This window comes from Elephas maximus, chromosome 10, assembly GCF_024166365.1.
Source record: "Elephas maximus indicus isolate mEleMax1 chromosome 10, mEleMax1 primary haplotype, whole genome shotgun sequence".
Classification (NCBI taxonomy): Eukaryota; Metazoa; Chordata; class Mammalia; order Proboscidea; family Elephantidae; genus Elephas; species Elephas maximus.
In genome coordinates, this window is record NC_064828.1 from 26,124,976 (window position 1) to 26,151,897 (window position 26,922).

General features: G+C 37.7%; 1 pseudogene; it reads right to left on the bottom strand.

Moving 5' to 3' along the window:
• Positions 1-14,429: 14,429 nt before the first annotated feature.
• Positions 14,430-15,369, bottom strand: LOC126084467 (olfactory receptor 4S2-like; annotated as a pseudogene).
• Positions 15,370-26,922: the final 11,553 nt, after the last annotated feature.

Here is a 26,922-nt window from a genome sequence, read left to right on the forward strand (position 1 = left end):
AGACCACAGTTGGTTCTCTGAAATTATCAACAAAATCAGCAAACCCTTGGCCAAACTGACAAAAGAAAAACAGAAGAGAAAGCAAATAACCCAAGTAAGAAATAAGATGGAGGACATTACAACAGACTTAGCTGAAATAAAAAGGATCATAACAGAATACTATGAAAAATAATACTCCAACAAATTCGAGAACCTAAAAGAAATGAAAAAAAAGTACTAGAAGCACACTACCTACCCACATTAACACGAGCTGAGATAGAAAATCTGAACAGACCCTGTCTTAGGCCAGGCTTTCTAGAGAAGCAAAACCAGTGAAGCATCTATATGTATATATAGAGAGGGAGAGATTTATATCAAGGAAATGGCTCACAGAGTTGTACAGGTTGGAAAGTCCCATGTCCATGGGTCAGGCTGGAGGCTTCTCTTGACTCACTTAGCTGCAGAGGCTGGCAAACCCAAGAATGGCAGGTCTGAAAACAGGCCTCTGGCTCACAGGTTGAGGAGGCCAACAAATCTTAAGATCAGCAGGCAAGCTGGCAGAGCACTGGCTCACAGACTGCGGAGGCTGAGGAATCCCAAGATTGGCAGATAAGCTTCTAGCTGAAGTCCCAAGAACTAGAGGTCAGATGAACAGGAGCCAGCACATCCTGTGAGGATCCAAAGTGAGAAAAAGCCCACAAGCCTTGCCAGAAAGTCAACCTATATTGGATGCAGGCCACACCCTCAAGGAAACTCCCTTTTAACAAACTGGCTACTCACAGCAGATCCCATCATAGAGGTGGTCACATTATATCAGATCTCATCATGGAGGTGATTACATCATTATACAATTGCCAAACTACATTATAACTGCCAAACCATTGAGAATCATGGTCCACTTAGGTTGACACACAACCTTAACGATCACAGGCCCATAAAAAGAGAATAGATTGAAGAGGTGACAAATAAAACTTCCAACAACAGCAAAAAAAAAGAGCCCTGGCTAGATACTTCACTGGAAAATTCTACCAAACATTCAGAGAAGAGCTTATACCAGTATACTAAACAATTTCAGAGCAGAGAAAAGGAAGGAATACTCTCAAATTCATTCTCTGAAGCCAGCATAACTCTGATACCAAAGCCAGGCAAAGATACCAAAAACTTTAACAAGATAGTAGATGAGTGGTAACTTTGGTGAAGGGTAAGAAAGTATGCAATACTGGGAAGTCAGCACAACCTTGACCAAGGCACGTTCCTAGAATCTTTACAAACACATCCAAACTCCCTGAGAGAACAAGTTACTGGGCTAAGGGCTGGGAACCATGGTCTCAGGGGACATTTAGGTCAACCGACATAACATATGTTATAAAGAAAATGTTCTACATCCAACTGTAGTAAATCATCTGGGTTCTTAAAAGCCTGCAAGTGACCATCTAAGATACAGCCACCGGTTTCCCACACTGGCTGGAGCAGAGGAGGATGAAGACAACCAAAGACACAAGGGAAAGATCAGTCCAAAGAACTAATGGACCACAACTACCACAACCTCCGCCAGACTGAGGCCAGAACAACTAGATGGTGCCTGATTACCACCACTGACTGCTCTGACAATACAGGGATCACAATACAGGTCGTGGAGAGAGTGGGAGAAAAATGTAGAACAAAATTCAAATTCACACACACACACAAAAAAAATCCAGACTTGGTCTAACAGAGACTGGAGAACCCCCAGAAGGACTGTCCCCAGGCACACTTTTTACTCAATACTGAAGCCACTCCCAAGTTTCACCCTTCAATCAAATGTTAGGCAATTCTATATGGAAAACAATATCATATGTGAGGAATATGCATCACAGTTCAATTACGTGTGTGAGTGTTTTAGGTGTTGTCGAGTAGATTCTCACACATAGCGACCCCATGTACAACAGAACAAAATACTGCCCAGTCCTGTGCCATGCTCACAATCATTGTTATGCTTGAGCCCATTGGTGCAGCCACTGTGTCAATCCACCGCATCAAGGGTTTTCCTCTTTTTCACTGACCTACTCTTTTACCAAGCATGATGTCCTTCTCCAGGGAATGGTCTCTCCTGATAACATGTCTAAATTACATGAGAAAAAGTCTCACCATCCTTCCTCCTAAGGAGCGTTCTTGCTGTACATCTTCCAAGACAGATTTGTTCGTTCTGTTAGCCCATGGTATATTCAATATTCTTTGCCAACACCATAATTCAAAGGCATCAGTTCTTCTTCATCCTTCCTTATTCACTGCCCAGCTGTTGCATGCATATAAGGAGATTGAAAACACCATGGACTGAGACAGGCACACATTAATTCTTAAACTGACATCTTTGATTTTTAACACTTTAAAGTTCAGTCATGTATAAGAGACTAAATGGGTAAGCCATCCAAAAAGCAGGAAGGGACAGGAAAACTGGACGAATGGAAGCAGGGAACCTGGGGCACAGAAGGGGACAGTGTTGACACATTATGAGGTTGGCAACCAATGTCACAAAACAATTTATGTAATTCTTACTTTTTGCTTAATGAGAAATTAATTTGCTCTGAAAACTTCTACTTAAAGCACAATAAAAATGAAAAACAAATAGAAATTAAAATTACAGGCCCATATCTCTCATGACAATAGATGTAAAAATTCTAGCCAACAGAATTCAACATCATATAAAAAAAAAATAATACACCATGACCAAGTGGAATTCATACCAGATAAGCAAGGATGGTTTAACATTGGAAAATCAGTCCATGTAATCCACCACAAAAATAGGAAAAAAATAAAAAAAATCTCATAATCATCACAACCAATGCAGTAGTGGCATTTGATGAAGTCCAACATCCGTTCCTGATAAAACCCTCAATAAAGTGGGAATAGAAGAGAAATTCCTCAACATAATAAATGGCATCCATACAAAATCAAAAGTCAATATCGTTCTCAACAGAGAGAGGCTGAAAGCATTCCCCCTGAGCACAGGAAAAAGACAAGGATGTCGTTTATCACTACTCCTATTTAACGTTATGCTGGAAGTCCAAGTTAGAGCAGAAAGGCAAGAAAAAGAAATAAAGGGCATCCACATTGGGAAACCTCATGCATCGGTCAGTTTGTCATACTTTAGTGGCTTGAGTGTTACAGTGATGCTGAAAGCTATACCACTGGTAGCTCAAACATCAACAGAGTCACCCCTGGTGGACAGGTCTCAGCTGAGCTTCCAGACTAAGCCAGACTAGGAAGGACCTGTCAGTCCACTTCTGAAAAAATTAGCCAGTGACAGCCTTATGAATAACAGGGAACATTGTGCCAGAAGATCAGCCTCTCACGTTGGAAGGCACTGAAAATTCTACTGGGGAAGATCTGCCTCCTCAAAGTAGAGTCAACCTCATTGATGTGGAAAGAATCAAGGTTTTTGGACCTTCATTTGCTGATATAGTATAACTCAAAATGAGAAGAAACAACTGCAAACATCCATTAACAAATGGAATGTGGAATGTATGAAGTACGAATCTAGGAAAACTGGAAATCATCAAATTAAATGGAATGCATAAACATAGATAGTCTAGGCATTAGTCAGCTAAAATGGACCTATACTGGCCATTGTGAATTGGGCAACCTTATGGTCTACTATGCTATGAGTTGGAACTAACTCGACACCACCTAACAACAAATAGGAAAGGAAGAAATAAAACTATCCCTATTCACAAATGATATGACCCTATATATACAGAAATCCAAAGATTCCACACGATAACTGCTGGAACTAGTAGAAAGATTCAGCAGAGTAGCTGGATACAAGATCGACATATGAAAATCAGTTTAATTCTGTCTTAGGCTTTGTCCCCTAGAGAAGTAAATCCAGTGAGAGGGAGAGAGAGAGATTTCAAGAAAATTTCTCCCTGGTTGTAGAGACCAGAAAGTTCCAAGTCCGTAGATCAGGCTGAAAGCTTTTCCAGGCTCATGTACCTAGCAGATTGGCTTGCACAGCAGCCTGAACCTGTTGCAGATCCTTCTCTTGATCTAGGTCCCACTCAAATAGAGTGACTTCTTGAGTCATTTGATAAATAGGTCAGAGTAGCACACAAAAATGAGTGATATCTGCCTCTAAAATCCAAAGAGGCCCACCAGGCATTGTGCTTCCTTTTTAGTTGTGGAAGGGACCAGATGGAATAACTTATCCTTCACTTTAGAAGGAATATCTCAACATGTCCCACATCACTGGACCCCTAAAAATTTCACCAAGGTGGAATGTGTCTGAATTTCTGTTGAATTAATTTCTCGCCCTCCTACCATGCAAATGTTTTACCAATAAGTCCATAGTCATTGACATGTCTTCCTTACTAGGTCCAATCAACATAATGTCGTCAATGTAACAGACCAGTGTGACATCTTGTGGAAGGGAAAAGTGATCAAGTTCCCCATGGGGTAAATTATGACATAAAAAAAAAAAACAGTGCAGTCGAGTCTATTCCAACTCATAGAGACCCTATAATGATGAGATGAAATGATGAGATGAATTATGAATTATGACATAGGACTTGAAAATTGATATATCCATGAGGTAGGACAGTAAAGTTCTATTGCTGGCCTTGCTAGCTGAAGGCAAACTCCTTCTGGTGGTCCTTCAAAACAGGTATGGAGAAAAAGGCATTAACCAGATCAATAGCAGCATACCAGGTACTAGGAAATGTAATAATTTGTTCAAGCAATGAAATCACAGCTGGAACAGCAGCAGCAATTGGAGTCACCAGCTCATTAAGTTTTTGATAACCCACTGTCATTCTCCAAGATCCATCTGTTTTTTTCCACAGGACAAATAGGCAATTTGAATGGGGATGTGGTGGAAATCACCACCCTTGCATCCTTCAAGTCCTTAATGGGGGCAGTAATCTCTGCAATTCCTCCAAGAATGCAGTATTGCTTTTGGTTTACCATTATCCTAGGTTGGGGCAGTTCTAATGGCTTCCACTTGGCTTTTCCAACCATAATAGACCTTATTCCACTTTTGGAGATTCAACGTGGGGGCTCTGCCAGTTGCTGAGTAAATCTATTCCAATTATGCATTCCGGAACCAAGGAAATCACTACAGTATGGGTTCAGGGATCCACTGTGAGCCAAATATGGGCTAAGGCTCTGTTAATAACCTAGCTTCTATATGCGCCAATCTGATTGCTGGGTCACAATGAGGTTTTGGGTCTCCTAGAGTTGGTGTCAGTTCAGAGCTAGTATCCAGTCATTCCCCAAAGGTCTGATCATTTCATTTTCCCCAACAGTTCCCCAACAGGCACTCTCATAAAAGGCCATAGATACGTTTGGGGAAGGCTGGAAGAAAGGGTAACAGTATAAATTTTTGGCAGTGTAGTGGGGTCTGTACTCAAGGGGACCTGACCGCTCTTCATTCAAGGGGTTGTGGATCTGTAAACTGGCTCAAGTCTGGGAATTTATTGAGAGGCCATGAATCTCTATTTTGGCAAGTCAAATTAGACTACCATTCACTTGACCTAGAATTCTTCCACTTGTACAGATTAAGTAAATATTTACTATATTTCCCATTTATTTCATTCCTAGTTACACCATGACTAAGTAGCCAATGCCATAAGTCCATATAAGTCAGACTATTCTGGTTACTGCTTTGACTCCGCTGTCCATTATGATAACCATGCCCACTTTGTCTTTGGTGATTGAGTGCCATCACTTGTCCCCTACCAACACAGAGTCCAATCAGCCCAATTGTAGTTAACCCATTATCATTGAGTCAATTCTGACTCATAGCGACCCTATAGGATAGAACAGAACTGCTTCTTAGGTTTTCCAAGGAGCAGCTCATGGATTTGAACTGCCAAGTTTTGGTTGCTGTGAAACTCTTAACCACTGCACCACCAGGGCCCCACTGTAGTCAGGTGCCTTAATTCAGTTAGGGAAGTTCTCGCTGTTGAATCTGACTTACATAAAATAGCAATCACAGCAGTCTTTAAGAATGTTGTGATTTGTTCTTCACAAATTTGTTCTTTCACCATTGTGGTAAAAGGTGTGTCCTCCAGTCACTCTATGTGTGGGTCTGTGGGTCTAACCTGGTAAATCCATTCTAACATGCCAGTTTCCCTAAGCCTTTGAATTCCTCCTTCTACAGTATAGCAAGACACGTCTGGCACTTCAACTTGTTTAGCGTGGGACACCGCTTAATCCCTACTTCGGCGAACCAACCAAATAAAGTATTAAATCGTTTCCTAACCTCTTGAGCTGAAGCACTGAATGAGAATCCATGCTTAGTTAGCCCATATCAATAAACTCAGACTGATCCAAGTTTATGTTCCTTGTATCATTTTCTCACACCTTTAATAGCCATTTCCACATATATTCCCCAGATTTCTGTTTGTATGTGTTAGAAAACTCAAACAGTTCTTTTGGCATGTAGTATTCTTCCTCGTGGGTCATGTTGTGTATTTCACTTTTGGGACTCACTGGGACTTAAGTCGTTATAGATCTAGAGGCAAATGGATGGTGCAGGATGTGTACTGAGATCATGCAGCAACATCTTGTAAGGGGTCTCCTCAGGCAATGCCTCAAGCAATGACTCAGACACTTCTCAAGGGAATGACTCCGGCAAAGGCTCTTCAGGCACAGCTAGATTAATCTCATCAGATGGGGGTGGAAGGGCTAATAGTTTTACTGTGGATGGTGACTTAGCAGATGAAGATGGAGTAATCTTTTCAGATAGGAATGACAGGGCTGGTTCTGTTGCCAGGAGTGATTCAATGGAATTTAGGGGCTCAGTGCTACAAGCTTCTTGATTATATGCCCATATGTCTCCATCCCAAGTTTCAGGATCCCATTTCTTTCCAATCAATACCCTCACTTTAGCTTCAGATGCCATTCAAGGTAGAGAATTGAGTTGGTATTGTAATTCGGCCATTCTTATAATATGACTCTGAGTTTGCTTTTCAGCAATATCAACTCAGTTACTACAAGAAATAAGGTTTTATTTCAAAGCGCAAGTGGAAACTTTGAGGTCCTTTATGCAGTCCTTGGGCTGTGACTAAAGTTCTATGCTCATCTCTTTCTTTCACCACTTTTCTAACAAAATTAGGGCCAACCAACTAGTTTTTTTATACTTTTAATTCTGACAAAATTGTAGAAAGGCATCAAACATGTGATCACCCAGGATCTTACCTCTCACCAATACCTGATCTACTGGTGGTGATATTTTGTGTATTTCTATTGCCAGTGCACACCATGGATTAGCAGTGCTCTCTTTACTACCAGAAGCTGAGTCATCAACATCTTTAAGACTGACCAGACTTGATAACCAACTTAGAAAACTCATCCTTAAAATTTTGATTCTCTAGAATCACCCTTGGTGCCAAATGTCTTAGGCTGGATTCTCTAGAGAAGCAGAACCAGTAAAGCATATAAATGTATGTATTAAAAAAAATAAATTGTTGCTGTTGCGTCAATTCCAACTCATAGTGACCCTATAGGACAGAATAGTATTGCCCCATAGGGTTTCCAAGGAGCAACTGGTAGATTTGACCTGCCAACCTTTTGGTTAACAGCCAAAGCACTTAACCATTTCACCACCAGAGCACCATATATAAAGAGATTTGTATCAAGGAAATGACATATGCGGTTGTAGAAGCTAGAAAGTCCCAAGTTTGTGGGTCAGGCTGGAGGCTTCTCTTGACTCATGTAAGTGCAGGGGCTGACAAACCCCAGGCAGGCAGGGCAAGCAGCAGGCCTCTCACTCATAGGATGCAGAGGCCAACGAATCTCAAGATTGGCAGGTAAGATGGCAGGCCGCTGACTCTCAGGCTGTGGAGGCTGATGAATCCCAAGATAGCTGGTAAAATCCCAGCTCAAAGTCCCAAGAACCCGAGGTGAGAAGAAGATCCAGAGTAAGCAATATCTGGAGGGATTGGAACACTTATGCATTGCTGGTGTAAATGGAAAATGGCACAACTGCTATGGAAAATGATATGATGCCTCGTTAAAAAGCTAGAAATAGAAATAGCATATGATCCAGCAATCCTACTCCTAGCCTATAGAAATAAGAGTCATCACACAAATAGATATATGCACACTATGTTCATTGCAGCATTGCTCCCAGTAGCAAAAAAGAGGGAAGCAACCTAAGGGCGCATCAACAGATGAAAGGATAAACAAATATGATACATACACACAGTGGAATACTGTGCAATGATAAAGAACAATGATGAATCCACAAAAGATCTCACAACATGGATGAATCTGGAGGGCATTATGCTGAGTGAAATAAATCACAAAAAGGCAAATATTGTATGAGACCACTAATATAAAAACCCAAGAAAATGTTTACATGCAGAAAAAAACTATCTTTGATAGTTACTAGGGAGGGGAGGGATAAGGAAGGGAAGTCACTAACTAAATAGTAGAAAAGTTAACTTTGGTGAAGGGAAAGACAACACACAATATAGGGGAAGGCAACACATCTTGATCAAGGCAAAGTCATAGAATCTTCCTAGATACATCTGAACACCCTGAGGGACTGAGTTACTGGGGCTGAGGGCTGGGAACCGTGTTACTGTGGGACATTAGGTCAATTGGCATAATACAGATCATAAAGAAAATATCCTACATCCTACTTTGATGAATAGCATCTGGGGCTTTTAAAGATCCTGAGGGGCCATCTAAGATACATCTATTGATCCCATTATGTCCAGAGCAAAGGATAATGAAGAAAACCAAAGATACAAGGAAAATATTAACCCAAAGAACTAATGAACCACATGAACCACATCTTCCACCAGCCTGAGCCCAGAAGAACTAGATGACGCCTGGCTGCCACCACTGACAGCTCTGACCGGGATCACAACAGAGGGTCCCAGGCAGAGCAGGAGAAAAATGTAGAACAAAATTCAAATTCACAAAACAAAGACCAAACTTACTGGTCTCACAGAGACTGGAGGAACCCCCGAGACTATGGCCCCCAGACACTCTGCTAACTCAGAATTGAAGCCACTTCCAAAGTCTACCTTTCAGCCAAAGATTAGACAAGCTTATAAAACAAACAATAATACATGTGAGGAACATGCTTCTTAGTTCAATCAAGTATACAAGACCAAATGGGCAACACTTTCCCACAAGCAAAGACAAGAAGGCAGGAAGAGACAAGAAAACTGGACAAGTGGACATGGAGAACTCAGGGTGGAAAGAGAGAGGGGGAGAGCGCTGACGCATTGTAAAGATTGCAACCAAGGTCACAAAACAATTTGTCTATAAATTTTTGAATGAAACACTTATTTGCACTCTGAACTTTCACATAAAACACAATAAAATTTAGATAAATAAATAGTAAGAATTAATATTATGATCATTATTGAGTTAGTACAGCTGCACGATTGCTCTTTTCTTCTTATCTTTAAGGTAATAGGCTGTTTTAACTCAGTTACACATTTAAAAAAGAGTTAGCAGAAATTAAGGGAATGATTGCAGTAAGTGAAAATTAAGTTTAATTTGGGAATCAGCATATTGGACTTTAAGGCTTGATGTTTTACCTTGGTTGCAGTGTTATGAGTCAGTTACAACCTTCATCTTAATATTATGAATTCTAATTCTACTTCCTAACCTCCAGGATACATACTTCAGAAGGCATTCTTTTAGACAGAGCTGAGTAAACATTCTTAACAGACACTTCACAGCAATCAAATCCTTGTCTAGTTTAGAAATTCCAACTCCTGCCCTTTTTGTTTTACAACAGTTAAATTTTGACAAACAGACTGAGTTGTTTCTTGAGTAGAAGTGAAGATCTTAGTTTAATTCAGAATGGAATTTTAGCTTAGGTCTGAAGTCACCCAATATAGGTATGCCAGCATCTCAGTTTTTTAAGATTCACACCTGATTGATGGTTTGGTTCTGTAAAGGGTTCTAGGCTGAAAATCATTTTCCTCGGTTTAGTCACTTTTCCACCCTATTCTAGAACTCAGTCTTGCTATGCAGCAGTCTGATGCCATTTGGATTTTTGCTCTTTGATTTTGGCCCATATTTTCTCTCTCTTACTAATTTTGTAATCTTTCAATCTCTATGGTAATGAAATTCCACAGTAATGTGCCTTGGTTTTTTGATTGTTTTTGTCATTGCTCTGACACTTGGTGGTTTTTTTTTTTTTTAATCTGGAAACAAGCCTTTTTGCTCTATGGGATTTTTCTTTGTTGTTCCTTTTAAATTCTTCCTCCTGTGTTTTCTCTTTTCTTCTTGAGCATATCTGAGTCGAATGTTTTTTCTCCTAACTCAATTTTTGTTTCTTGTTTTTATCCTATTTTTTACTTCTTTGAATTTTTTCTCTTAAATTTTTTTTTATTGTGAAGAAATATATATAACAAAACAGCCATTTCAACCATTTTTACATGTACATTTCAATGAGATTAAATACGTTCCCCATGTTGTGTAACCATTACCACTATCTGATTCCAAATTTCTCCGTCATCCTTAATAGAAACTCAGTACCAGTAAAGAAATACTTCCCCCATTTACTCCTTCTACCCACTCCTGCTAACAACAGGTAAAATTATTCTTTATGCATTTGCCTATCCTGGATATTTTCCATAAATAGAATCATAAAATATTTATTTGTTTCTGACTTGTTTCACATAATGTTTTCATGTTTCATCCACATTCATTGCCTATATCAGAACTTTGTTTCTCTTGATGGCTGAATAATGTTCCATTGTATGTGTATACCACATTCAACAAAGTAAAGAGACAAACTATAGAATGGGAGAAAATATTTGGGAATTTTATATCTGAGAAGGATTTAATATCCAGAATATATAAAGAACTCCTGCGACTAAACACCAAAAGTCTAACCACCCAAATTAAAAAATGACAAAGGACTTGAGCAGACATTTCACCAAAGAAGATATACGAATGTCCATTAAGCACATAAAAAGATGATGACCAATGTCATTAGTCATTAGGGAAGTGTATATCAGAATCACATGAGGTACCACTTTACCCCACTAGGATGGCTAGTATCAGAAAAATGGAAAATAATGAGTATTGTTGAGGATGTGGAGAAATTGGAACACTTGTTCATTGCTGGCAAGATTGTAAAATGGTGCAGCCACTGTTGAAAACAGTTTGATGGTTCATCAAAAAGTTAAACATAAAACTATCAGATGACCAAGCAATTCCACTCCCAGGTATTATGGAAAGAAAAATCTGATCAATAAGTCAATTAGAGTTAAAAAGGTTTGTTGAGCAAGGAAAACTTTTTGTCAACAGGAAGCACCCCTAAACAATGTCCCCCAAGGGGGCTCAAGATTACAAACAGTTACAAGGTACTTTTAAATAAAGCCAAGATGGTATCTTGCCCTTGCCCTTTGCTTTGTTTGATTGGTTAATCACATCTAATTTGCCTTTTGTTTGGGGGAAGTTAGTCACTGAATACAAAGCTGGTTAATCTTGATTAGTTTTGAGGTTTGCTAACTTATGCTGATAAATATTGCTAACCAAACCCATTGCCCTTGAGTCGATTCCAACTCATAGCAACCTAACTCATGCTGATTCACGTTGATAAAGAAAAATTGTCTGTTTCAGTTTCTCATAAATGGCCTTATGGCTTATTTTTGTTTGGCTCTTGGCTCAGGGAAGCCATTTTAACTTTTGCCTCTATAAAATTTTTAACTGTACACACTCAAAAAAATTGAAAGCAGGGACTCAAACAGCTACTTGTATTCCAATACTCATTGCAGCATATTCATAATAGCCAAGAGATGAAAACAATAGTTCTTTGAATTTTTTACTCAACTTTAAAGGAAACTTCTTTGGCTATCTCTCAATATGTTTTAATTTTTTAAAATTATATGTATTACTTTTTTGTATTTTATATTTTCCAAAAATAATTTATTCTCTTTTTACTTTTTAAAGTATCCTATTCCCAATTCAGGACTGCAAATATTTTCTCTTATTATTTTTAATGTATTAAAGTTTTTTTGAAGTTTATTTTTCCCATGTTATCTCTGATTCCATAGGTTCTTTTCAGACTTCCTAAAGGCTCACATTTTTTCCTCTGTGGGAGCTTTCTGTGAATATCTTACATATATTAAAGTATGAGGCACCAAAATTTTGACCAAAAGCTAATCAGTAGGTTTCAGTTTAGGCTTCCAGAAGGGAGACAGCCATTTCATTTGTGATGTCCAAAGGCAGAATGTGAAAGGCTTTTCTCTAACATCATTTAGCTTCTTAAGGGAAGATACCAGTATGCTGTTTGTGAGGTACATGTCCCTGTGAGCATCTGGAAGTGACATGTGAAGAGAAAGGAATGGAAATTGAACAACTCCTTTCTCTTAATCTCTCTGTTGTCAGTACTGGAGCTCACCATCTCCTTTACGTGTATTCTGGCACCCTAAAAGTCTCAGGGATTCTGGGGGATGAATTTGTGGTACTTCAGATTTAGCCTTCTCAACCCTGCCAAAGCGGTTACCACTCCTTTGTTTTCTAATTACAGACATTTGTTGGAATTTCTTGTCTGTATCTAACTTTGGCTGCTAACCAAAGGGTCGGCAGTTCAAATCTGCCAGGTGCTCCTTGGAAGCTCTACGGGGCAGTTCTACTCTGTCCTATAGGGTCGCTATGAGTCGAAATCGACTCGAGGGCACTGGTTTTTTTTTTTTTTTTAAATCTAAATTCTATCCTGTTTTCTTTGTTCTCATGGGTCAAAACCTTTTTATTTTTAATCTTTTGTTATTATTACTAGTAGTAGTATTAGTATCATTTTGTTTATATCTTAATAGGGAAAAATAAAACTAAAGTAGCCTGCCATTTTAACTAAATTTCAGTGTATTTATTGTTTATTTAAAAAATAAAAATATAAAAAATGATAGAAAGATTCTTTTGCAGAGGAAAAATAGTTATAAGAAAATGCAACAAAATGTTAATGACAGTCGTGTATGGAAAAGCTGAAGTGTAAAGAAACAGTTCTAAAGAGTTCTTAAAAGTCCCACTCTTCAGCTACTGCTAAAATCATGTTGTCCACCCTCAGCTGCAAAAAAGATGCAACATTTTAGCTGAGCCTCCATAAATATTGTCAAGTCTCTGTTACTAATAAAAAAAAAAGGGCAACAGATATTGAGGTAATAACCAGAAGGCTTTGTCACAAGTACCTACTGTACAGCCAGCTCTGTGCCATTTCCAAGTAGAGAAGAAGGTACGCTGTCTACGACCTTGATAAGTTGCAGAAATGAGATAAGATACATTTGAAAAAAACACATTCGTGATACTGCTTTTTAATCTGTATACTAGTGTGCTTAAGAAATATAGATAAAAATATTGGATGAAAATAATCAGGGAAGACTTCTTGAAAGAGATGAGTCATAAGACAAGATCTAAAGAAGTTTCCTCAGAATAAAAATGATTAAAAAAAATCTGTGAAGTATTGGAAATAATATTCTCCATCTTGGCTAAGAATACCACAAAGAGAAATGTGCTCATTCCATTTTGGTCCCTTCTTTTTTAAATTGAAAATAGTTTTAACTACAATTTTATGATAGGAATACATCTCCTTGACTTAGTTCAGCAGTTCAGGTTATCAATTCATTTCAATTGCTTTAATTAATCCAGTCTGTGTATGGCAAAAATGAGAAGTAAGTTTTGTATCAGTAGAAATACTACAATAGTACTAGGGTGGCAGAAAGTATTCTAATTTTCCAAGAGGGGTCTTTAAAAAAAAAACTGCTCCCTACCAAAGTATGTCTTCTTTTTTCCTATACAGGAAACCACCTTTCAGTCAGTTTATACCAATCCCCCTTATTGTATGCAGTGTAGATTTCTATATTTGCATCTATTACCATGTATTATAATTGTCTGCTTATGAACCTGTTTCTCCTACTAGACCAGGTGATATTTGTGTGAAATAACTAGAAAAAAAATGAAAGAAGAAAGGAAAGAAGGACAAAAGGGTGGGTAGATGGAAGGAATGAGAGAGTGGAGGAAGAACAGGAGAGGGAGGGATGAAAAGGGAATAAATGAAACAAAGAGGACAGAAGGAACAAGAAGGCAGTCTCTAGCAAGTTAGACTTTCTTTTTCTAAGAGGAAAGGTCTGATTCCTCAGTGATATCTTTCTAATCCCATTCAAAATTATTGAATTGTAACAGTTGAAAATTTTATTTGAATAGAGGGGATCTAAAGCAGTTAAATAAGATATTGAGTAGCAGTGTTTACTCTTCCCCCTCTAGAGTAATCAGAGGATAAACCTTGCCAGTATGGAAAGGTTTAAGTTTAGCTTCAATGGCGATTAACAGCAACAAAAGAGTTTAGCGCACCTAAATGCAAGAAAATGAATTGGTATCAAATTATTTCCTCTTAAATGAAAAATATGATATAGCTGAGTCTTAGAAACTATTCCAACATTTTAATCTATGGTGGTCTTTGAAAGTATCTGCTAATTCTATGAATTTGCAATTCTGATAAACTATCCCTTCTGTTTTTCCTTTAAGGAGATCTTCCGATTCCATAGCCACTTCATGGCATTCTTTACATCCCCATTTCTCAGAGTATAGATGAGTGGATTTAGCATGGGGGTGATGGTAGTATAGAACACAGACACAGCCTTATCCAGTGGGAAGGTAGTGGATGGACGGAGATAAATAAAGATACAAGGGACAAAGAAGAAAGTCACTACAGTCAGATGAGATCCACAGGTAGAGAGAGCCTTGCGCCGGCTCTCTGCAGACTGCTTCCGAAGACTAAATAAAATGCCTGTGTAGGAGGCCAAAAGAATGAGGAAACAACCCAGGGAGATGAGACCACTATTGGCAATCACCAACATGTTTACCAGGGTTGTATCAGCACAGGCAAGTTTTAGGACTGGGTGGACATCACAAAAGTAGTGATCAATGACTTGAGCATTACAGAAGGGCAGCTGAAAGGTCAGGAAGGTCTGAACAAAGGAATGGCCCAGGGCCCCCAACCAGGACAGTGATGCTAGCACAGAACAAACATTGGCACTCATGATGGTAGTATAATGGAGAGGTTTGCAGATGGCGGCGTAGCGGTCAAAAGCCATAACAGTCAAAACAAAAATCTCAGCACAACCAAAAAAGTGGAAGGTAAACATCTGAGTTACACAGCCCCAGTAGGAAATTGTCTTTTTCTCAGAAATGAAGTCTGCAATCATCTTGGGTGCTGTGGCTGAGGAGTAGGCAACATCCACAAAGGACAGGTTACTGAGGAAGAAATACATTGGTGTGTGGAGCCGGGGGGTCAGAAAAGACAGTAAGCAAGATGAGCAGGTTTCCCGCCATGATCATGAAGTAGAAGAAGAGGAATAGGGCAAAGAACATGAGTTGCATTCCAGGATCTTGGGACAGTCCCAGGAATATAAACTCAGTGACATTGTTAACTACTTCCATGGGGACCCAGGTAGGACTAGTGGAATGGCTCTGGTTCTCTGCCAAAGTAAACATGTTTAAACCATTATAAGTATGGTAAAGCTTAACAGGAACAATGTTATGAAAATACTTAAGTGATGGCTAAATATAGAAGAGGAAATTCTTCATATTTCTTGAAAATAGCTAATAGATGTTTTGCTGATTATTAGTGTTCTTACCAAATTATTGACTCACATTTGATTTTCTGTTCCACTTAGACCTATAGTTCCTTTTATCCAAACAAGAATCTAGAGAACCTGAATTTCTTTCTACTGGATTCAATGTTTTTCCCTAATCATTTCCCTCCCTCCCCCTCCCCCTCCTCCTCTCCCTCTCCCTCTCTTTCTCTCTTTCCCCTCTCTCTTTTTCTTTCTCTTCAGAAATTCTTTTTGGAGCAAAAACTTAAATTTAAATGGATAAATTAATGTGTGAAGTTGAAGATTAAAGCAAGAAATCAGAATCTGAGATCTGATATCTAAAATTTCTAGTGAGCCATATTATTATAATAGATACAGATCAATGTAGAAGAACTAGGCTCTCCTTAATCAAGTGAGGAAGACTCAGTTTTTTGTTTCTAAATTAGATTGAAAGTTTTGATACATTTCAAGGTTAAGATGAACTTTATGAATTAAAAATAAAGTCATTTATAGTGACTGAGACCAACTTACACATTGGCCTCTGCTTAACAACAATCCATGCTTATAAACCAACATGAGAGGGGGGAGTCTGAGCCCTAAGCATTGATCTTCATATGAAAATTCCAGTTGCTTATCAATAGAGACTACATGAGGAGTGATCAATGTATACAGAGAAGGATCTCTTTCTACATTGCTCTAAAGATTTGAAATTTTAAAAATTTATCAAGGACAATATGTTGCTGTTGATAGCTGCTGTCGGGTCAGCCTAAACTGATAGTGACCTTATGCACAATGAGACTGAATCAAATATATGAGATAATATTCTGAAATATTTTACCTCTCCCCATTATCCCCAATCTATTTGCCTTGAAAAAGCCGGGTAACTCTTTGTCCTTGTAATCCTAGGTAAAAATTGGCAACAAAATTTCCCATAAAAATAATGTCATAAATGGTTAAAATGTAAATTAAGTGATATTATTAGTAATTTCAGAAACCCCGGGGGCATAGTGGTTAAGAGCAACAGCTCCTAACCAGAAGATTGGCAGTTCAAATCCACCAGGTGCTCCTTGGAAACCGTATGGGGCAATTCCACCTTGTCTTACACGGTTGCTATGAGTTGGAATCGACACTGCGGCAAACGGGTTTGGTTTGTTTTTGTATTAGTGATTTATGTGCTTTTAGCTTTCATACTATCGTTTGTGAATATAATATATTCATTATTAATGGCATTGTTTCCAAAGGAAAATGCATTCTGAGTTTTAAACAGCAGTCTTGTAAATATATTTTTAAAATATAACACATTTGTAACTTGGAAATTATTGTAACATATTATCTAGAACAATTGCACGTTGCATTTGTTTTTAATTTAGTAAATGATTAATTTTGGTTCTTATAGCCTTTTCCTTAAAAAAAAAAAAAAAAAAGTCCGTGCTTTATCAATTCAGCGACCAAGTCTTTCATTACAGATAACTGCCTCAAAGAAGAATTAAATACCTTCTTCCTTTTCAAAATTTAACTGGTCTAATCCGATTATTTAAAAATTGCATCAGGATGTGTAATTTCCATAAATCCCAAGTTCTGTTAAACTACTTCAAGGAACTGAGAGTATATTTTTATGTAATCTGCACGCTAGAGTAACTTGTGGAGCCCTGGAAGGGAAATGTGAGCTTTCTTTTCTTTCTTTTTTTTTTTAATTGTACTTTAGATGGAGGTTTACAGAGCAAATTAGTTTCTCATTATACAACTAATACACACCCTGTTTTGTGACATTGGTTACCAACCCCACAACATGCCAACACTCTCCCCTTCTAGACCTTGGATTCCCCATTATCAACTTTTCTGTCCCCTCCTGGCTTCTCATCCTTGCCCCTGGGCTAGTGTACCCATTTAGTCTCATTTTGTGTTATGGGTCTGCCTAATCTTTAGCTGAAGGGTGAATCTCAGAGGGTGTCCAGGGGCCACACTCTCGGGATTTCACCAGTCTCTGTCAGACCAGTAAGTCTGGTCTTTTTTGTGAGCAAGTCACATTTTAGATAATAAGTTTCGATTAATAAAAAAGAAAAATTAGAACAAATTGCTAATATTTCTTTGGTGTGAAAAAGAAAGGTTCAAAATGCATACAAGAACAAAGAATCAACATCAACTAAAAAGTTCAAATAAAAACAACAGCTTAAACCTACCGCCAAAATTGTTTTCACTGTGACTACATCTCAAATAGCATGGTTTAATATAATTATCACTTATTAATAACTCCAGTTTGCTGAACAGTAAACTGAACTGTGTCTTCTGGATTCAGGTTAATGAGCAGTTAATTTTTTCTGAGTTTCCTGTTCTTACTAAATCTTCTAAGGTTCATGAGACATGGTCAGAGGTTATCCCCCACAGTAGTGATCCCTAAGAATCTTGAAGTATAATAGGGGAAGAAAAGTTGTATTGGCATATAGAAATTGATATGTTTGATATGTTTTGGTTCTGGTTTTGTTTTTACTGCATGATATCTACCATAACAAGTGAACAAAAAGTACTTGGCTTTGAGTCTTTTCAGATAAAATATTTCACAAACATTTTACAAGCCTTCCCTAATTAAGAGTTCAGCTGCTAATTAAAAGGTTGGCAGCTGGAATCCAGCAGCCGCTCCTTGGAAGCCCTATGGGGCAGTTCTACTCTGTCCTATAGGGTCACTATGAGTCGGAATCCACTTAATGGCAATGGCTTTTTTTTTTTTATTTATTTATAATACAATACTATAATAAAATAACATCATATTTGTTTTTTCCAGGCTTCAGTGTCTTTATATTTCCTTCCCCTCAGAGTCAGGTGAATTGAAAGTAATATATCAGAGATATAAAAATGCCACATTCAATGAGTGGGATGACAAAGAGAAGGAAAAATCTCTATAGCCGTCCTAGCCTCTTTTGCCTTGTGGGGTTAATATCAGAACCCCACTTTCACAGAGAAAGCAGATTCAAAGTTTTCCTACTTGTCTGCCTAGTTCATTCAACTTTTTTTTTTTTTTTAAATAGCAAACCTTCTTATGAACAAGTTGTAGATTTTTATGTATCAGGGCTCTGCTGGCTTAAATTCCAACATTTCTCAACACAAGTTATTTTCAACTCTACTTTGTTATTTAATGTTCATTTTGTGGAAAAAATATTTATTTTTCTGTGTGCAATTATTGAACCTAACTCATCTTTTCTGCATGGCATAGTTCAAAGAGCATTGCGTAGAAGCTGAGTGATTTAAGTTTGAGAGCCAGCTGAATAACTTTGGGTAAAGCCATTTACTTTCTCTGATTCTTGGCTTTCTCATCTATAAAAGATGAATGATAAAATTATATAGTTCACAAAATTGTTGCAGAAATAAAATGAGATCATCCATGTGATATTCTCTGTATCTGTGAAATGCTTTACTTTATCATTGAAACTGTGAAGGGAGATCTCTGTAGTAAGTAACCCATTGCCGTTGAGCCGATTCTGACTCATAGCGACCCTATAAGACAGAGTAGAACTGCCCCATAGAGTTTCCAAGGAGCATCTGGTGGATCGGAAATGCTGACCTTTTGGTTAGCAGACCTAGGTCTTAACCACTATACCACCAGGGTAGAACGTGTAATTTCATCTATTCAGCTGTCATATAAAAGTTATATAGTGTAACAAATAAAAACTATTAACATCTATATATATAATTTTATTACTGAGACAGTAGATGATTGTATCTTGCCTTTTCCATGGTAGAAATATTATTAATAGTAAAAAATAGTTAATGTTTACTAAACACTTTACTATGCACTGGATTGTGTACTAAGTTTTTTTTTCATATGTTAATTCTATTCCTACAGCAAGATCGTACTTTTTATCATCCTTATTTCACAGAGTAGAGCATCAAAGTTTGAAGAGGTTAATTAAATTGTCCAATATAACACAGTAAGTGAAGGGGTTAGCTGGTATTTGCAAGGTGTTAGTCTGATTTCAGAACCCATGCTATACACATCCCCGTAAAGCTAAATAAATGAATAAACAAAATTTTCATTAAAATATATATACATATATATTTTAAAAGGCCATTGTTCTCTTATGCTGTATAATCCTTTGTCTACAGGATATTCTACATGCCCCTAAAAATTTTGAATGATTTATGACACTATATCAGCCAAATTCTGTTCAGTCATCACCAAGTGGAAAAATCATAAGGGCTGAAAACATGAGTGGATTAAAAACAAAAAAAACTTATATTGTACTCACTATATGCTAAATGTTGTTCTAAGCATTTTACATATATTTATTTATTTCTCACAAAAATCTTATGAGTTAGACTATCACCGTCACCATTACCATCCACACTTCAGAGATGATAAAACTGAAGCATGGAGAGAGTAGATAACTTGTCCAATGTCACAGAGCTAGTGAGTGGCAGAGCTGGTATTTGAAACCTAGACAATGGGGCTTCAAAGTTTGTTTTCTTAATGATCGTGCCTGCTGCAAGGAGCCCTGGTGGCACAATAGTTAACTTCTCGGCTGCTAACCTAATGGTGGGCAATTCAACCTACCAGAAGCTCTTCAGGAGAAAAGACTTGGGGATTTGCTCCCATAAAAATTTCAGCCTAGGAAACCCTGTGGAGCAGTTACACTTTGCCATATAGAGTCCCTATGAGTCAGAATTGACTCAACAGCATACAACAACAATATGCATGCTGTTAGGGCTGATGGCATCAAAATCACCATATCATCTTACTCACCTGAAAGTCTGAAAAAAACTCCTTTTCTGCTGATTATGAAGAGTCTGGTCTATTCTTTTAAGCATATCAGTATTTAGATATAAAGACTACAGTTGCAACTGGCAAGATCATCATAACATACATAGTTTGTGCTCAACTTTGCTCAAATTAAACTTAGAATGGTAATGCATTAACAAATGATGCCATTTTGATCATAAATCCAGACATTATTTCACCTGGAGGAGATCTGCATGTAAACTAATGATCAAGGCAAGGATGCCTTTCCAAAGAATATCACCACTGTGTAGAATTTTGAAAGATGAGTCAGGGTTAACCTAATAATGAAAAAAAAAATTGTGGAGTGTGGAGACAGAAGAGTGAAGAGGGCAGGAAGGACATTCCAGGCCAAGTGAATAGCATACATGCAGATATAATGGTGTAATGGCATCCTCTGTGGAAAATGCCTATAAGTTTGACATGATACAGGACAGAATCTAAACAAATGTTGGAAGATGAGGCTGGAAAGATGGCAGATCCGAAATCATAAACATTCTTGGGCGTTAAACTGGAGAGAGGAATTTATCTTGAATAATTTGGGAGACCATGAAGAAAGATCACTCCCACATGAGAAGCGCAAGTAGAACGGGAGGTGCTAGAGAACAGTTTTTACAAAGAAGAAGCCTGGAACCCAGCTAGCCAAGATTCAAGCCTCAGCTCTACCACTAACAGTATTTTAGGCAAGTTGTATGCCTCAGTGTTCTCAACTGTTAATGTGATAAGAATAGTACCTATCTCATAGGGTACTGTAAGGATTGATTATGTGCTACATATAAAGCACTTATGTATACGACACACTTTAAGTGTGTTACCCATCTTAGCAACTAGAGGTTGATTGGAAGCCTGGAGAGGCATAATCTTTGGACACTAATATCCTGAGTATGGACATCTTCTAATTCCCACTTATATATATTACCATGCTTGTTGAAATCCTAGAAAGTACATCTACTGCTGACACCCTTCCAAATATATTCTTTTGACTGGAGCAGTAAGAAAGTATAGCCCATATCACCGTATGGTTTTCCTTAGAGTTCAAGCAAGGATACTCAAAGATGCTTAGAGTTGCTGTATCCCTCCTGAACAGTGACAACTTGTCTTTATCTGGGATATATCTCAGGAGCACAGAAAATTAAGAGTAGTCTAGGACTCATGATATCTTTCTACCATCTTCATTGGGAGAAAGAGGACAGGACTTAATGATAGAAGAACTGGACTTAACTCCCAGCTCTGCCTCTTACAAGCTGTGTGACAGTAACACAAGTTTCCTAACTTCTATGAACCTCAAGAGTCCTTCCCTATAAGTAAGTTAACAATGTTGCCATGGTAAGGATCAAATTAGATATAGATGTAAAAGCATCAAGCAATCTACAAACCTAAGTCAAGATTGTTTTGTGGTGGAATTTCAGGAGTATTAGTATCAGACATCTGAACTCTGTAGATCAGAAAGTCTATGGAACTAATTGATTATTCTCCTCGGTTTGCCCAGGTTCTTCAGTAAAATTTGGTCTCTCTAGGATGATGCCAAGGAGTATATACTAGTTATAATGGGATCTGTGCTGTTACAGAAACACCGCTGGTCCTTTATTTAACCCCATAAGTCCACTTAAATTACTTCAGATAGAACAAATAGAAAAGAATGCAGCTTCTGAAATCCTCCAAGAGGGAGCTTTAGTCTTAGTTTTTCCTGTGAGTGATTTGAAAAGGAACGAGATCAAACATTCAGGATCTCTTTCTTAATAGCAAGCTCCTTCCTATGGCAAGGTCTTTGCGAGACAGTGTTCTTGACTTCAATATCCCTCATAGAGACATTGTGACACATTTCATGTTTTAATATATCTGGTCAATTGTCATCATTTTATTAACTACCAATTCTTTAAAATTTTACCCATAGAAAGGTTTATAGTCTCAATTTTTTCTGTTCCTATAATTGTCCATAACTAAGTAAGCAATTAACTGATTGTGGGGCTAAGAGATAAGTAAAACTTTGAGAAAATCTACAAATGACTTAAGAGGCCTTCACAGAACGCAAGGTAGAGACTTTTAAGTTATGATCTATTTGATCCTCTATAGTTCCCAGAGCACTAATATTTATTTACCCTTTCATTCAATCAATATTTATTGAGAACGATCTTCGTTAGGCACTGTTCTGGGAATATAAAAAGATTACTGGAAATCATTTTCTTACATTAGAGTAATACCTTTAAATGACCTTTCAAATTCCCTTTAGATTGAACCATTTCTTATGCAAAAATCCTATACATGGATAAAAAGAATATTAGTGATCACTTGATGTTATTCCACTCATTTAACCACTGGTGAAACAAATGAGGTTCAGAGCACAATCTGAATTATCTAGGCTTCACTGTTAGTTTCACCATTAGTTAGGAGAAATTCCAGTTGAAATAATACTGATACATGCTTTCAAATGTTGCAAACTGCTCTCTGAATAGCTTAATTGAATTACTGAAAGAAATGTTGTAAAGTGGGTGAAGAATTTAAAGATTCCTCCTTATGCCTGAATATAATTTGAATCAGTGAAAATTGTCCTTGCCTTTTTCACTGATAGCTGAAGTTCCAGTCCAGATAGGAAACTCACTCTTCTTGAGCGTGGTCCCACAACATGGATTTGGACAACATGAAATCTTGGATCAATAAACCCCCCTGGGATATAAATGTTATCTCAATTCTGTGAGACTGAGGTCTTCTGTATAGTGATTGTTCTCTTATGCGTGTGTAATATTTCTCGCTAAAGAAACAGTCCTGAATTTGTTCTCGCTCTCTCTCTCCCTCCCTCTCCTGCAAAGATAAGTTGTTATGTGTTTAGAGCCATGCCATGGTTGCTGATCTTGGTCTGCAAGAGCCTCTGGGTCTGTGGCTGCCAAGAAGCAGAAATCCTCGGTAATCTTTATGCATCACTGGAACCCTGAGGGAAATGCTGGGCAGTGATTGGGTAGCAGCTAGAGCGTTATCAGACAGAGAAAGGACAAGTGTAATCCTCATTAAATGATTATTTTTAAAACTATATGAAGACTATTTGGTAAGTAACGAGTTAATAAATATTCATGTATTGTCACAATTTCCAAATTTATTCAAAGTCGGGGCAAGGGAAAAGGGAGGATGATACTGGGTATTATGACATTGAACCACTAACCCAGCAATAAAATAGTTTCTTTGCTTATGAAACTATTAAAATATTTTACTTTCTTTTAGTAATTACTGCAGCTCATTTGGGCAAACAAAATGTTTAATTTAGTGGCACAGTGAATATACTGCCTCAGTCCCATTATTATATGAATGCGTTTCTAAGGGATTTAGATCAAAAGGGCTTGAGCAGAGTTGGGGAGTACCTCTGTGAAATCTAGTATAAAATTTATCACTAAATTGCAGTGTAAACTCTTTAGGCCAAGCTTAAAGTTCTGTGTGTGCTGAACTTTGGGACAACCGTAATAACAGGAAAAAATGCAGCACTCACCTTAGAGTGATTTTCTGGGGCAAAAAGGATTATCATGTTACAGCATAAAAGTGCTTTATGTTGTCGTTATTGTTAAGGTTTTATTGCTCTATGAAGCTCTAGGTTACAAATAAAGTGGCTGTTTAAACAAGGAAATGGCTAATTCTGACTGTGCTATTTTCAGTGGGTTGTTCTCTCCACACAAAAAATTCCTTGAGATGAAGGTCTGTGCAGAACTCTTTTCTTTCTTCTTCTTCTCTCTCTCTCTAAATCTCTTTTTCCCTTTCTCTAAATTTCTCTCATTCTTTTCTTCCTTCCTAAGTTCCTTTCTTTTTTTGTTTCTTCATTTTCTCCCTTTTGTTCCTTCCTATCTCTCCTTCTTTTATTCTTACCCTTCCTGCCTTCCTTCAAAGCAGCATTTATTGAGCATTTATTTGTGTGAGATACTGTGCTGGACACTGTCGCTACAAAAACCACTGACTAATGCGCAGCCCAACAAGTAAGAAGAAAATAGTAATAAATATGGTAAGTTCTGTGCTAGCTACAGATATGCACAGCATGCTGTGAGAATCTATATGAGAGTCAGTTAATGAAACTATACTACAGCAGGATCAAAGGTGGCTTCCAAGAAGATGAGACTTTCAATCTGAGTATTGAAAGTGAAAACTGGGTCAGTAATTTAGCAGAGGAAGCAACATGTTCAGCAGCATAGAGGCAAATGGAACTGCAAATAGTTCAGAGATTTCTACAGTGGGACAGGCCTGGGACAAGACGTGGGAACCAGAATAAACTCTTAGTCTCAGAACAAGCTTAGCCACTAAAACTGGGCCTGAGGTTTAGAGTGGTCCTATACCAAAGCTAGTACTATGGAGACCCCTGGGTATTATCCTAGATATTCTTATCCTCATGCATACCCCATAGCCCTACAGACTCCCATGATAATATATTGTATCAGAGTCTGGAACAGGATAGAACTTACAGATGAGAAACTACAGCCTTGAAGAAACAAGAAGAGGATACTGGTGGGAAGAGGAAGTCAAAGAGTTACTCACTTAAGAGATAGAAACTAGAATTGTACTGTATTTATATCATAGGTTTTATGTTTCCCTTAAATAACATAAACTCATCAGATTTGTTTAAATGTTTATTTACAGAATAATTTAAAAAAAGATTCTAGGGAAAAGAAAAAGCATATAGACAATAAATCAATAAATAAAGTGATTGGCATGACAAATAAAAAATGGATAACCTTGGGTAATCTACCCATGAAAGAAAAACCATAAAATCTGGGAAAATATGCAGTTTAATTAATAATAATAAATCAATATTGCTTCATTAGTTGTGACAACTGTACCGTAGTAACATAAAATGTTAACAATAGGGGAAATTGAGTATGAGATAGATAAGAACTCTTTGTATTACCTATGCAACTTTTCTGTAAATCTAAAAGTATTCTAAATTTTTAAAATTATTTTAATTAGGAAATGATGCCATAAAAGCCTTGAAAGTAATGTTAGCCAGAACATTTAAAAAAAAAAAAAAAACACTTAAAATGATTTTTTATGTAATATCTAAAGATATATATATCACCTAACATGAAATCTCTTCGTCAAGGCTGATATCAGTATGAAACCCAGTGCCGTCGATATCAATATGAAGAGGGGGGTTATTAAAGTTTTTGCTATTATGTGGCAAAATCATTAGTTCATCTTTCTTTCTTGTGATTCTCCAGGATCAAATAATCGTGTAATCTTCTTTCAGCCTACATTTCCTTTTAATTTGCTTGTCACAGTAATGACAGAACCATTAGTAATAATAGCAATATTTGCATTCACTAATTATTGAGTTCTGACCATCTATAGATACTCTTATTACAGCTTTACAGGTATTACTTTGTTTAGTTTTCCTGAGAACTCTGTGAGGTGGATACTATTATTGTTCTTATTGTAAGACAAGAGACAGTTGAGAGAGTTAGTCCCTTGTTCTGTAGTAAGTGGTGGAGCTGGGCCATGATGAGGCTGTCCAACTCCAGAGTCTACACTTTTGACCTTTCTACTCTACCATCTCCAATTGTCTAGGGTCACATATTGCCCTAGAATACTTTTCACTTTCCTTTAGTTGATGTTGAGGGACTCTGTAATTGAATATTTAGATGATATAGCAATGTTTGGTGGAGGATACAAATAGCAAGATGTCTACCACATTTCCAGGCAAATAAAAGGCATTTGACAAATAGTTGTTGAACTAATTAATGCATAATTACTTGATAATGAATTAATGAGTGAAAAATGAATGAATGTTACAAGATACTAAAATCACTAGGATAATTAGAGGAAAATCTTCTAGAATTTTTCTTCTCTAAGTTAGGAGTAAATGTTGGGATGGCATGCTGATTTCTTTCTAACAACACCTCGTAGTTTCTAGGGCTTTTAGAAGGAAAAATTTGGCAGTGAGGTAGAGGGAGGGGAAAGCAAAATTCCTTAATTTACATAAACTTATTGGTCCATTGGACAATGTATACTTTGGAATTAGGCTATAAATATGCATAACATTAATTTCCATGATGTATCCTGGAAATATGAAGTCAAAAAATTCTGCCATGATTTCATGAATCAGAATTGCTTTGTCTCCTTTCAGTTATTTCAATACCCCAAAGGGTCGCAGGTTCTGGAAACCGAGGGCAGACCCATCTCAAATACCTGTGGGACCCAATGTAAAAATGGAGCCCATGAACCATATGTCTAAAGACTTAAAATTATAAATCAAGCTGACAAAATTAAAAAAAAGAAATTCTTATACTCTCCTAACAACTGAAAGGCCAGTTGCAAATTTACTATCCTCAGCCTCCTGGATGTTCTATGCCAGGATATAACGGTGGAGAGAGAGCAGAGCTCCAGCCCCCGGCTCCCAGCGGCCCTGCTTCTCATTCCGAGCTCCACCGCGCTCTCTGCATGAACGTGGTACTGCAAGCACACGTCCAGGCTCCGGCCACGGGCTTTACACACAGCACCCCTCGGCCGCCCCTCCGGCTTGGGGTGCACACGCCAGGGGTGTTGGCCCCCCTCAGGAGGACAGACCCAAAGAAAAGACCCAGGAAGGACCTGGAAGCAGGATCAGGGCATCTGAGAAGGGAACGCTGGAGCCCCAGGTACCCGGATAATATCAGTCATGTACAG